The sequence below is a fragment of the Physeter macrocephalus genome, chromosome 16 (assembly GCF_002837175.3).
Source record: "Physeter macrocephalus isolate SW-GA chromosome 16, ASM283717v5, whole genome shotgun sequence".
NCBI lineage: Eukaryota > Metazoa > Chordata > Mammalia > Artiodactyla > Physeteridae > Physeter > Physeter macrocephalus.
In genome coordinates this window covers 80,814,880-80,828,919 of record NC_041229.1, presented here as the reverse complement: position 1 = coordinate 80,828,919, position 14,040 = coordinate 80,814,880, and the positions used below count along the sequence as shown (strand labels likewise).

The 14,040-nt window shown below is 31.8% G+C and overlaps 1 protein-coding gene across 7 annotated transcripts in view; it reads right to left on the bottom strand.

Annotated features, from left to right (window-relative positions):
- The window catches only part of METTL15 (methyltransferase 15, mitochondrial 12S rRNA N4-cytidine), a 478,750-nt gene that overhangs the window by 406,230 nt on the left and 58,480 nt on the right, over positions 1-14,040 (bottom strand). The gene's annotated exons all lie outside the window — the stretch shown is intronic.

The following is a 14,040-nucleotide window of genomic DNA, read 5'->3' as shown; positions in this document are numbered from 1 at the left end:
GTGACCACCTAAAGGGGTGGGATAGGGAGGATGGGAGGGAGGGAGACGCAAGAGGGAAGAGATATGGGAACATATGTATATGTATAACTGATTCACTTTGTTGTAAAAAAAAATATTGAATATTTGTATTTTTTCTTACACATATTTCTTGTATTCCAATCATGACATTCTAGAGCACAGTGAGCACATTTATAACTTATTACTGCATTACTACCTTGGCTATTCCTTGACCAAAATTTACTTCATACAACTGACAGCCTAACTAACCTACTAAGAAAAACTGTTTTAATAAACTTTGGATAGGTATTAAACAAAGATCTTGTTTAATTTGTACAGGGTTATCAAAATTCACTACAGATAGCTGGAATTAGCATTAATAATTTTATTTGGTTTGAATCTTAGATTTTGGCTTCTTTAAGGTGTTCTTTGCTATGGTATTGGCATAAGGTATAGTTCTCCACCCAACTATTTCAACAGAGCCCTAATGCAGTGCTAGAAAACCACATGGGTGCCCTTAAGACCACTGAAAATGAAGTTAACAAATGGGGTTCATTTAGAAAAGGGTCTCCACTCTATGACCTTGGAAAAGTCATTTAATAAAGATGAGTCTTAATACAGTTGTGTGAAATAAAGAGATAATTTATATGAAAATACGTTGTACACTGTAGATCACTACACAAATATTATTTTTGCTATTAAACATTTGATGGTGACAATAATGGCATGACATCTAATTCTATCTCAAATGTGTTTAGAAATACTGACTTTCAAAACACCATAGATCCAAAACCAGAAAATTAAGTCAGACAGTCAAAATTATTTATTGCTATGAAAAATAATTAGGGAGCTTGAAAGTCTCACTATAACAGATCTACCACCTGTTTAGTTTGACTGCATTGGAAATCTCAAAAGCCTATATCATGGTCTCTGTCCTTGGACCTGTGTTCATGAAACCTGTGTTGTGTGCCTCCTGTACCTCCCCCAGTTATGACCCCCCCACTTTCAAAAAGTATGGTTGGAGTACTTGAAGCAATAACCCAGAATAATACAAGTATTTCAGAGTTACAAGGTACTTAAATGCCAAATAAGAGCATTACTGCAGAGACCATTGAGGTTTCTAAGCAATAAGTGTAACATGAAAACTACTATAAGGATATTTTTAAGCACCAGGGCTATATTATGTTAGAATACAAGGGGAACAACTTCTTAAAACAAAACAAAAAACTATAAATTGCTATAACAAAGGGAAGCTAGTCTTCCCTATATATCTGCTTCCACTTTTCAAGTGCTTCTTCTGAGTTAGTTCTATTTATTAAACAACAACCAAAAAAGTCCAATATTTCCAATCCATTCTAAATTAAATCATCTTAAATCATGCCTTCTGGATTTGAGGAGGAAACACTATTAAGCTACACGAAAAGTCAATTTTTCCAATTATTCCCACCTAAAACTAAACTTCTACCCTCAATTCTCTATCTTCAATTCTAGATTTATGTTGCAATAAACATTACTCCAAAATAAGCTGATTACCACTTGAAGCCTGGAAATCTTTTAGTTATGCCAAGTTGTGTGTTACAGAATGTGTTATCATTTGTTGTGAGACAATATCATTTATGTCTTCATAATGCAAAGTATCAAACCTATTTGACATAATCTTAAGAGAAGATACAAGGTAGAGAAGATACGATCTTTGAATGAATACCTGATCCTAAAAAAAAAACACAAATAAGCGAAGAAGGAGGTTTAGTTTCCTATGTTTGAAGTAAAACATAATACCCCAAATAACCTCAGATGATCCAGTTAATCATTTGAAAAAGGCTTTAAATATATAAACACTGACTATACCAAATGAGATCAGGAACAGGTTAAGGTAAAATAATAAAACATTAAAATATTAAACCAGATCAAGAAAATTCTTCTTACTCTCGCTAGAAGGAGAAAATTAGGCAAAAACAACCAGCACTTTCTGTTAATCAGTTAAGATATTTTACTGTCAGAACACAATGCTAAGCTATTTTCTGACTACTAGTTTTCACAACAGGCTTAAAAATAAATCAACTTTGCCTTTCAGGAGTTTGTCTTATTTCAGACATGTAATTGTTGTTACTTCTTAAAATGTTTCTGTGCCAAAAGAACTCTTCTATATCACCACTTGCTTTTTTGTACTTGGAGTTCATAATTAAATACTAGAATACTACCTGCAAAATGTGAATATACCACAGATTTACGTCCATGTACTATTTTTATAAAAAATATTTTAAGTTGTAAAAACAAGTACTATTGACTAACTGTTCTACTAAAAAAATTTTTTTTTTACAAAAATGATACTGTCCTTGGAAGGTAAATTTCTTTATGGTAATATAAAGTTTAAATAATTTAGATCTTCTTGCCTCTTTAAACCTCTATTCCAGCTTTCTTCTGCCTTCCAATATTAGTTAATTGTTGAATTCTCAAAAATATGCCACAAAGTACTAAAAACTATAACACAAAGGAGAAAGAAAAGCAATGTGAATTACTGTGATATCCAAACCAAAGACATTATAAGAAAAGAAAACAGTCACAAATTTCACCAAATTATACAGAGAATAAATATTTGCTTTAAAATTTCAGATGAAATTTAAAATAAAAGCATTGTCACCAATTTTAAATTCTACAGGCAAGTGTAAAGACATTTGTGCTAGAGTTCAATTCTACAAAACAATTTATAATTTCAGGGGTAACTTTAAAATATAAACCTTAATATGATAATCATATGAAAGAAGCATCACTTGCCTTCTGGTAGATATATAGTAACTCTCTGCTGTCAAGCAAAGTTATTATTAGTAGGCTCAATGTTTTAACTTCATTATACAATATAATGTAAATGCAATCTAGGATAACTCTCATTAGTGCCAGTCTACATGTATTACTTTGGTTGAACAAGTTGTAACTAAAGCAAATGAGCTAAGTATAGCAAATATTGACTTACTCCACCATTAAAAATGTTTTTTAAAAAAATCACTTAATTTTGTTAAAATGCTTTAATTTGTACTAATTCACATTATAATTCTACCTAATGTAAACATTAATTCTGCATCTTCTGTCATGATCATTTATCCAGGCTTTGAAACACATGTAATTCAACAGATAATTATTAAACACTTAATATATAAGCAACACGCTAAGCTCTTTATATAAAAATGTGTCTATATGACTTCAGGCAAGTCACTTTACCTCTCTAGGCCTTAAGTTTTTCAATGATAAGTCAAGAAGATTAAAAAAGATGATCTCGGGCTTCCCTGGTGGCGCAGTGGTTGAGAGTCCGCCTGCCGATGCAGGGGACACGGGTTCGTGCCCCGGTCCGGGAAGATCCCACATGCCTTGGAGCGGCTAGGCCCGTGAGCCATGGCCACTGAGCCTGTGCGTCCAGAGCCTGCGCTCCGCAACGGGAGAGGCCACAACAGTGAGAGGCCCGCGTACCGCAAAAAAAAAAAAAAAAAAAGATGATCTCTTCAAGCTCAAATATTCTGTAATTCTAAAATAAATAGCATCTAAACATATCTGACTATAAATTAAGAGACAATTCCTTTGCATTTTTAAGACAGTTAAGTAAACCTGAAATAACTCTCATGTCACGTGAGCTGTAAATTTAAACCCAAAGAATAAGTATCAAAATATTGATAAATGAAACAATGAATTTTTTCCTATAATTTCTGAAAATATTAGTTGATCTTTATCATCTAAGAAAATATGAATTATCTTTGTTATTGTTAGTCACGGAAGAAAGGTTCAGGTGAAGAAGGGATTTTATCTATGTTCTAGGATAAATGAGAAAAGAGGCCATCTATTTTCCTTCTCCAAATAAATGGTTATAGTCACAGGCAAGAGAACTATTAAGGGAAATTAGAAAAGGAGGTTTCTCTTTATGAGAAATAATCTTAAAATTAACAGTAATAAACAGTATTAAATCAACTTTTGAATAATTATTGATCATGGAAAAAAATTAAAGCAGTCAATAAAGTACAATCGACATTTAAGAGCAAATCAATTGCATTAACTCAAAATACAGAGCACTACATGAGGCTCTAGCAGGAGCCCTGAAAAGAAAAATGATAAATCAATAGTATTGCAAATATATATAAAATCTGTTTCAAAGAACTTTGTAGTAATGGCTTCATAACTAAGTGCTGTTGCAATGAAAACACAGCTGATTGTGATCAATTTGGGAGTCTTTCATTTTACTGAAATTTCCATTACAGTGTTATTTGAACAAATCACAAAATACTCTTGTATGGCATCCTAGTGATGTTTTATAAAATGTGAAGTTTACTGTACTGGCTAGCTCATCACCACGGGGAATCATCAAATGGAAATGATTCATTCATGTAAGCTGACTCCTATAATCCTTAACCACTTGTGCACTCCAATTGAAGGAGTACTGATAGAGTCAGGAGGTTTTCAAACTAGTCTCTGTTTACTACTGGTCTCTGTTTACTACCACTTGCTCCATGGTTAATTGAGACTATAATAAATTGATCCAGACATGTTTACATTTGTCAAAATAAGAACTCAAGGTATAGCTGCAAGGAGTTTATAAACAAAACTAAACAATTTTAGAATTGAATTTAGAAGATGAAGCTTTAGGAAAAAACCTTGGAGTTTATTGATGATCTCTTTCTGCACAAATAATATTTGATATTGACTTTAGACACAATCCTCTATCTATTATGACATTCTGTAGGTTTTGTTTCTTTCTTTGGGAAATAAAAAATGAAGATACACAGGACTGAATGACATTAAACACACAAAAATCTCACTTGGTAGTTCAAGTTATTAGTGACTTTGCGGCAAGGTTTATATCCCGAAATTTCAAAATAGTATTTTAAAGAAAGAAAGGAAACTTGGAATTATGACACCACACTAAATTATTTAACAATTCTTGTGGGCTTCTGAGGGAAATGAAAATTCAACAATATACTTACTAGCACAGTATTTCAGTTTATAATATCACCCATATGCTATATTTTATTACAAATTCAAATGGATTCTAGGAAATAAAACAACAATAAAATAAGCCATATACCTAAATTACACATTGAGAAGATTATGGTAAATAATATTTCATGAATGTAAACATCAAAAATAAGCTAAGATGAATGGATTACTAAGAAACAAGTTTACATATTTTTATACTATCATTTATATGAACAACCACAGTTTCCTTTAGGAAATAAACATTATTATTTTACACCAAAAGAAGTTATTGATGACATTTCCCAATACAAAAGAGAAAGTAACAGTAATCTATAATGATATCATTTATGTTGACTTTGGTGAAAATATAATAATGCTTCAAATGGCATTCTAAAAGTATGGCTCAGCCAAGAGTATACGGGCAGCAGCAAGACTCTGAAACTAGGTAGCTGAATGTAAACTTAGGTGAGTCCTTACATAAGCTTTGCAGTTAATATTATGCGTCACTTTTTAAAAGACATTTCATATTCTTCTGTTTCTTCTGTGCTTCTACTCAACAATTTATTGTAATGAACATTATAAACTAGTAAGTTAACATTTAGGCATGAGTCAATTTTTTAAACATTTGCTTGATATCGTTACATCATTAACTTTTAATTCATAGTAAATGAATTCCAGTAAGTGAAATATCTTACAGGATATTTTCATATCTAAATAAATCCAAACAAAAGATCAAAGTTATTTCATAATTTTCATTGTTAAAAATCACAAAGAATTAAATACCATCCATGCCTTGGTTGAAGACTCTGTCAGAATAATAAAATATCTTTCCAGTGATATATTTGAATTTATTTTCAAATAACATATGTGATTCATATGTGGTTTGGTGAATCAAATGCCAGAAATAGTCTGAGTCAACTATGATATGTCCCAGAATGTCTTCCCACTTATAAAGTTAGTTTACAACTTCAGTTGTTAGTTAGTTACAATTAGTTTACAATTTTGTGATATGGTATTCATTGTATTCTCAAATGCCACGAAAACTAGTATAACAAAAGACAACGAACAGAATATTAACTCAATCTGGCTATGGGCCAGAATTGGGGAAACCTATAAAAGAGAACATGGCTAAAGATGAAAAATATCCAAGACAGCAATGCTTGCATGTCTAAATTATATTATAAATACTCAAAAACTCCCATTTTATAAAATCAAAGGTATATTTTTCCATAAACTTGATCACTTACTTGTGTGGCGTAAGTTGAAACCTTACACTTTCTAACACACAAACAATACAGTAAAGCTATTCCCCAAAGTATATGTTCGTGTACACACACACACACACACACACACACAATATATATAAAGTATATATGTCCACATGTATGAAGTGATGAAACTATCATCTCTAAAGATCTTTCCATATCAGAAGAGATACTTCTTTCTCTATTATTATTTCTCAAATTAGGAAATACTTCCTATTTGGAACACTTCAAATGATAAATAACAATGAAAAGTACATTAAATCATAAATTAAATGTATCATAAATAAAAATAAAATTATACTATATATTTAATGCTGCAACTATGAGGTAACCATGTTTTTATTATTTTAATAAGATGGACATCCTTCCATGTTAAAAAAAAAAGTTAACATTTATTGTGTGCTTCCTATGTTCCAAGTTCTTTCTGATATGTTCTACCTTTTTAATCCTCATAATGATCCTGAGTTACACTTATTACTATCACCTACCTCCCCTACCAGCCCTACCTCATCCTTTCTAAGAGCTGCATGGTATACCGATGTGCAATCTTACCATCTATTTATGCATTTCCTGAATAGTACATTTTAAAACATTCTAAAAATCTCCAGCAACCTAAATGAAAATATATACTCAGAATTCAGCCAGGATTTATTTAGCTAGTCAAAGAGGACCATGGCCAATATGAAAGTTTACAAACTCACCTACTTTTGTTCAGAACAACCTCTGGGTTTGTGGATAAACCTTAGTTACTTTTATATTTCTTAATTTTCATTTCTAAAGCATTATCATATCTCACAGACTTCATAAGCTTTATATTATGTACTTCTAAGAAGTTTCCAGAAAAAAATTATTCAAGGTTATATTGTTTAAGCTCATCAAGAACAGCATTGTTTTATATTTTTATGAGGTTTCTTTCCAAGTGTATTAACACTATGTTCATTCTATCTGATTACTGGAATGAAAATATGTGATTGGTAAAGTGGTTTATTTCCGAAAATACATACTTAAAGATTAACCAATATGAGTATGTCTTCACAGGTTCCACCATTCTATTCTATCCAAGGAATCTGAATCTCCTTGCTTTTGACAAGTGTACTATATACATGGATTAAACTTACTTAACCACAGTATCGTCTTCCTAAAAAAAAATTTAACTCTATTTTACTGTGGTATTGGGTAAAATTAAGCAGTAAAGGCAATTACTAAAGATAAACAAGTATACTGCATTTCGAAAAAAATTTTACGGGCTTCCCTGGTGGCGCAGTGGTTGAGAATCTGCCTGCTAATGCAGGGCACACAGGCTCGAGCCCTGCTCTGGGAGGATCCCACATGCCGCGGAGCAACAGGCCCGTGAACCACAACTACTGAGCCTGCGCATCTGGGGCCTGTGCTCCGCAACAAGAGAAGCCGCGAGAGTGACAGGCCCGCGCACCGCGATGAAGAGTGGCCCCCGCTTGCCACAACTAGAGAAAGCCCTCGCACAGAAATGAAGACCCAACACAGCAAAAATAAATAAATAAATTAATAAAAACTCCTAACCCCAACATCTTCTAAAAAAAAAAAAAAAATTTACATAGAATTATTACCCAACTATATATGATCAAGCTTGGAGAATTTAAAAATTTTGTGACACTGTAACCTATGCCATTTTCATCCATAATATAAGTACTATATATTACTGTATAGAATGAAAAGCTAGACAATTATGGTTATTTATAATTAAGTCAAATAAATTTTATAAAACAACATGTTTTCTTCAAGGGTGGAACCAGTAAAACAATTTTTATTATAAATATAAAATCCAAACTCGCAAAATTACCCCTCCAAAAAAAATCCGTCAATAATATAGATTGAAAAGAAAGATTATTAAGATTTTTAGAAAAAGAAATCTTAAGCATGTGAACATTAAGAAATCATGTATTTTTTATTGACTGTATTTTGTAATTATTGACAGTAATACAGAATTCTGTGAAGTAGGTTTCCTATATTTGCTGTCCCTATATCATTTTCCTTCAACCCACTCCAATCAGGTTTTCAATTCCAACCACTTTCCTGAGGCATATCCTTACCAAATCACCAATGACCTCTATCTAGGCAAAACTCAGTTCATATTTTACTTGACCACAGCATTTCACACAACGGATGATTCAGTTCTCGAATTATGTCTTCCCTGGCCATGGTATTAAATACCTTCTATAGCCTAACTTTTCAATTGTTCTCTAGACTCAAAAATCCAAATGTCATATTTGTCATTTCTACTTGGATTTCTACTATGCACCTAAAATTTAACATGGGCAAAACAGAATTCTTGATTCTACTATATTTTTAAAAATATATATGAATACATAAATATTTATGTTAATGTATATATAACATATAAATGTGCATATTTTTACATATTTATTTGACTGTGTATTAATTATGTCTCCCTCAATAGATCATAAACTCCATGAAAACATGGATGTTTCCTGTTAACTGTTATAACCTCAGGGCTACAAACAGTACCTGAAACATAGCTAGAGCTCTATGAAATATTTACTAAGTGAATAAATAACATACAGAATTAGAAAAAATGATTCTTCACTTTGCTTTTACCTTGGGCTTTAAAATATTATGTGAAACGGTTTTAAACCTAAAACCATTAGCAGGTAATAATTAATAGATTATTTTGTTTCTAAATGGTTTCAGAACAGAGTTAAGTTGATCCTGAACTAATAAAAATACTAATGATGATAGCTACTAATTGTTCAATGGCTATTATGTGCTAGTAATTTGAAGATGCTTTATATACATTTAATCCTAATAACAATTCTCAAAGATAGGTATTATAATCCTCCCAAATGCAAAGAATAAAGACAGATATAGAAACTAAGGATCAAGATGAAGCAACCTGCCCAAGCTTTTAACAGAGGGGCTGGGATTTGAGCCCAAATCAGTCTGACTCAAAACTCAATACTTTTACAGGGAACTATATTCAATATTTTGTAATAACCTATAAAGGAAAAAGTCTGAAAAAGAATTTATATATATATATATATATATATAAACACACGTGTATAACTGAAACACTTTGCTGTACGCCTGAAACTAACACAACATTGTAAATCAACTATACTTCAATTTTAAAAAAAAGAAAAAAAACCTCAGTGCTTTTAAAAGAAATCTGTATTCTGGCTGCCCTTCTTTTTTAATTCTAGTGTTTACTTATTTTAAATAGAATTCAATTTAATAAAAAAAAAACTGTCAGTCAACTGCTACAATGTCTAACACACTGCAGGACAAAAGATATGATCCCTGATCCTATGGACCTTATCATAAATAATTTCAGATGATTATAGATAGATTTCAAATCAGAAAATATTTTAAGACTATATAAAGTGGTTATTTTATGCTTTTTAAAAATGCAATATTCCCTTTTCTTATAATAACTATTCTAAAATTAAAGACATTAAGTAAAATGTGGATTAAGTAGGTCTAATCATTAAAAGCAAAGTTCCAATATATCTCCTTTACCCAGGGACTCCCTAACAAAGCAGTCTGTTTTTCTCTGACACATTTGATGGAAGATAGCTTTCACAGGTTACACAAACTTCTTGGAGTCTACTCTACAGGGAAGATAAAATAGACTGTGGGTTTGATTCCTAACCAGTACTTATTATTTACCCTGTCTCTCCCCTGTGACAGTGTATATGGGCATATTTGCAAATTATTAAGTCACACATTACAATAACATAAACTTGAATCAGCTATAATTTTTAAAACTTTAAGTAAAATATAGCAAAATTTTGGTAGTAATGATAATAAGAGATAATGCTAGTTGAGAATTATAAGCCAAGCATAGTCCAAAGTACTTAAATGTATTATCTTTAAATATTATTAGCAACAAATTACTTACAATTGGTTATGACTCACCAGTGTGTCTCTGCACATAAGTTTGAGACCATGTCTTTATATAACAAGTTAGTCATTCATGCCTGTGGGCATGAATATTATTTTTATTACTTATCTTGCATTTTGGCCATTTTCTAGCACCACAGGGCAAACAGAAAAGAGGGAAAATAAATTTACATCAATCAATGTTATTACCTCCAGTAGCTATTGTCAGAGTTGAGAGGAAGAAAAGAAAACCTAGTGAAAATATGAAAGATTTAGTGTACGTGTAAATTTCATTTATTCATGCTTTTACTTTCTTTACAAAAATAACTAAGGAAAAACTGGTAACAAATACTCAATAGCAATTTGTCAGAATTCACTTTTCTTACTCAAGTCTTGGAGACCACAAGTGGAAGAAGAAAAGGCCCCCAAATTTAAATAAAGTACAAAGGAACTGGGGAAATTGATGTTTAAAATACGTTACTCTTTTCATTTGTAACGCTTATAAAAATCACCTTGTTTCTACCTCACTTTTCAACCTCAAACAAGAAAACTTAAGAAATTGAATGCTAATTCTCTAGTAGAGAGAAGACATACAAAGAGAGGATTGCCATAATTTATATTACTATGTCTCTAATAAACACTAGCATCCTTAAATGGCAGAGGTCCCAGCCCTTCTTAGTCATTAAATAACAACCTTACTGATTGAGCCAAAGTAGTAAAAAAGAAAATAGAAAGCAGAAAACGAATCATACTTTCAGATTACGTTTTTTTTTTTTTTTTTTTTTTTTTTTTTTCTTTTTGCGGTACGCGGGCCTCTCACTGTTGTGGCCTCTCCCGTTGCGGAGCACAGGCTCCGGATGCGCAGGCTCAGTGGCCATGGCTCACGGGCCTAGCCACTCCGCGGCATGTGGAATCTTCCCGAACCGGGGCACAAACCCGCATCCCCTGCCTCGGCAGGCAGACTCTCAACCACTGCGCCACCAGGGAAGCCCCCAGATTACGTTTTTGTAACAGACTTTATTTTTAGAGCAATTTTAGGTTTACAACAAAATTGGCCGTATTACTTTTAAGTCAGTTTTGCTGAATCTAGGATCATGGAAAGATCAGGTTAACAGCAGTGATATCAGAGAATAAACAAGATATTTTAAAATGTTTCAGATATACAATTATCAAAACACATCCATTTGAAATGAAAGATGAGAAGAGTCAAGGATTCATTGGTTCATTTATTCACTCAACAATAAAGACTTAATGTGTACTCTTATAGAACACTATAGTCTACCATAGTACACAGAGAAGACATCACAAGCTCCTCATTTCAATAACCAAGTGGGATTACGCTTCCATTAGCTGAAAAATGTAAGATATGAGGTAATGGAATAAGGACTTGATTTGGGACTATTTGAGTTTACAAGAGTTTTTAACATCATTATTAATCAAAGAAACACAAATTGAAATGAGATACCACTACACACACACCAAAAAAAGCTAAAATTAGAAACACTGACAATACCAAAAGTGTTAAGTTTGTGAAGCAACTGGAACACTCATACACTGCTGATAGAAGTGTAAAGAGATTAAACCACTTCGTAATACTGTTTAGCAGTACCTACCAAATGCTAAATATATGCTTACACTATGATCCAGTGACTCTACTGTTAAATACATACCCCAGAAAAATGAGTGCATATGACTATTCAAAGATATGTATAAGAATGACCACATCAGCTTCATTCATAATAGTCAAAACTGGTAACTACCCAAAAGCCCATTAACAGGAGAATGGACAAATAGATTGCTTTATGTTCATGGAATAGAATAGTATACCATAATTTAAAAAAGAATGAACTACTAATCCTATCAAAATGTTGATGACTGTTACTAACATGCTGAATGCAAAAAAAACAGCCATAAGTTAGTATATACTTTATGATTTCATTTAAATGAAATTCAAAAACTAGGAAAAGGAGGTAATAAAGTGAGAATAGTGGTGATATCCTGGTGCAGGTATGTTCTATATCTTCACCTAGGTAGTAATTATAAGCATATATTAATTTATAAAAATTCGTGGAACTGTACACTTAAAATGTATTTTCATGCATGTATGCTACTCTTCACTTAATAAAAAATGTTATTGGAAAAAGAATATATAATCAGAAAATTAACAAGGGATAAATGTAATAATAATATATATCTAAGCCATCCAAATAGAAAAAAAGGGGAAGATTATAGAGTTCAACCCACAATTATCAGTGATTATATTAAATGCAAATGAACTAAATGTTCCAATTAAAATATTTCTACATTGGTTTTTAAATACACATATACATGTGTGCACATGTGCACACACACAAACTAAATCAGTACAAAAAGGTTTTCTTTTATCATACACTGGGTAAAAATAAATTGCAGCTAGTTTAAAAATTAGTCTTTGAAAATGAAACATTTAAAGTAAAAAAAGAAAATATAAGTGAATATCAATATACTTCTAGAGTGAGGAAGATCTATCCTAGCATGAAAACAATGACCAAAAAACATAGTCAAATGAATGGAAAACAGATTATGTTTCATAAAAATGAAAATTTCTGAGACATACACACAACAAACCTATAAAGATAATGTAAAAATAAATTTTTAAAATTAGGTGAAATATTTTCAGTGAATATGATTTGAAAGTATTCATGTCAATAATAATGAGTTTTTGTCTGAAATGACAAGATTAACACCTAAAATTGTTTTATATGGGCACATTAAAATTAAGACATGCATATAGACTATATTAAAATGTTCAACTTCAGATCTAATAAGGGAATGTAAGTTAAAATAGAAATAATGTGCTCTTGATTAAAACGAGTATTAATATTTGCACTGATAATACTGCTGGTAGAATGTCAATTGGCAGATCTTTTCTGGAGGTCAATTTGGTAACATGTACCGAACACCATAAAATGTACATAACCTTTGGTCTATGTCAAGTAATTAATACCAATGTAATAATTACATAAAGCAGTTAGTAATTTTCCATGAAACATCGTGAACAATAGCAAAAACTGGAAACAGTGAATTTCTAAAGCAGTGAATTGTTTAAATATGTGTGGTATATTTTTGAAAGAGAATACTGTAAATGCACTGTTTATTCATATTTGGTAACATGAAAAATATTAATGATACACTGCTACATAAAAACTGTTGTTTTAAGAGTAGTGTATATGTGTCAGAGTTTTCAAAATGCCATAATCCTGAATAAGCAACCACACTGATAGTAAAGATTTCTCTTAGATGTTTGGGCAGGCAAAGGATATAGAAGTAAATTAGGCAGTCAAGCATCAAATTACTTCTACCTCTAGGGAAAGTGAAAAGCAAGTAACTCGGGTTAAGCATTTCTTGTCTTGAAATCAGAAGCACTGAAGCCCCAAATCTTTCTTTTTATGGCTGAGTAATATTCCATTGCATATATGTGCCACATCATCTTTACCCATTCATCTGTCGATGGACTAGGTGGACTAGTCGATGGACTACGTCCCAGCTATTGTAAATAGAGCTGCAATGAACATTGTGGTACGTCTCTTTTTGAATTATGGTTTTCTCAGGGAATATGCCTAGTAGTGGGATTATTGGGTCATATTGTAGTTCTATTTTTAGTTTTTTAAGGAACCTCCATACTGTTCTCCATAATGGCTTTACCAATTTACATTCCCACCAACAGTGCAAGAGTGTTCCCTTTTCTCCACACCCTCTCCAGCATTTACTGTTTGTAGATTTTTTGATGATGGCCATTCTGACTGGTGTGAGGTGATGCCTCATTGTAGTTTTGATTGGCATTTCTCTAATGATTAGTGATGTTGAACATCTTTTCATATGTTTGTTGGCAATCTGTATATCTTCTTTGGAGACATGTCTATTTAGGTCTTCTGCCCATTTTTGTATTGGGTTGTTTGTTTTTTTG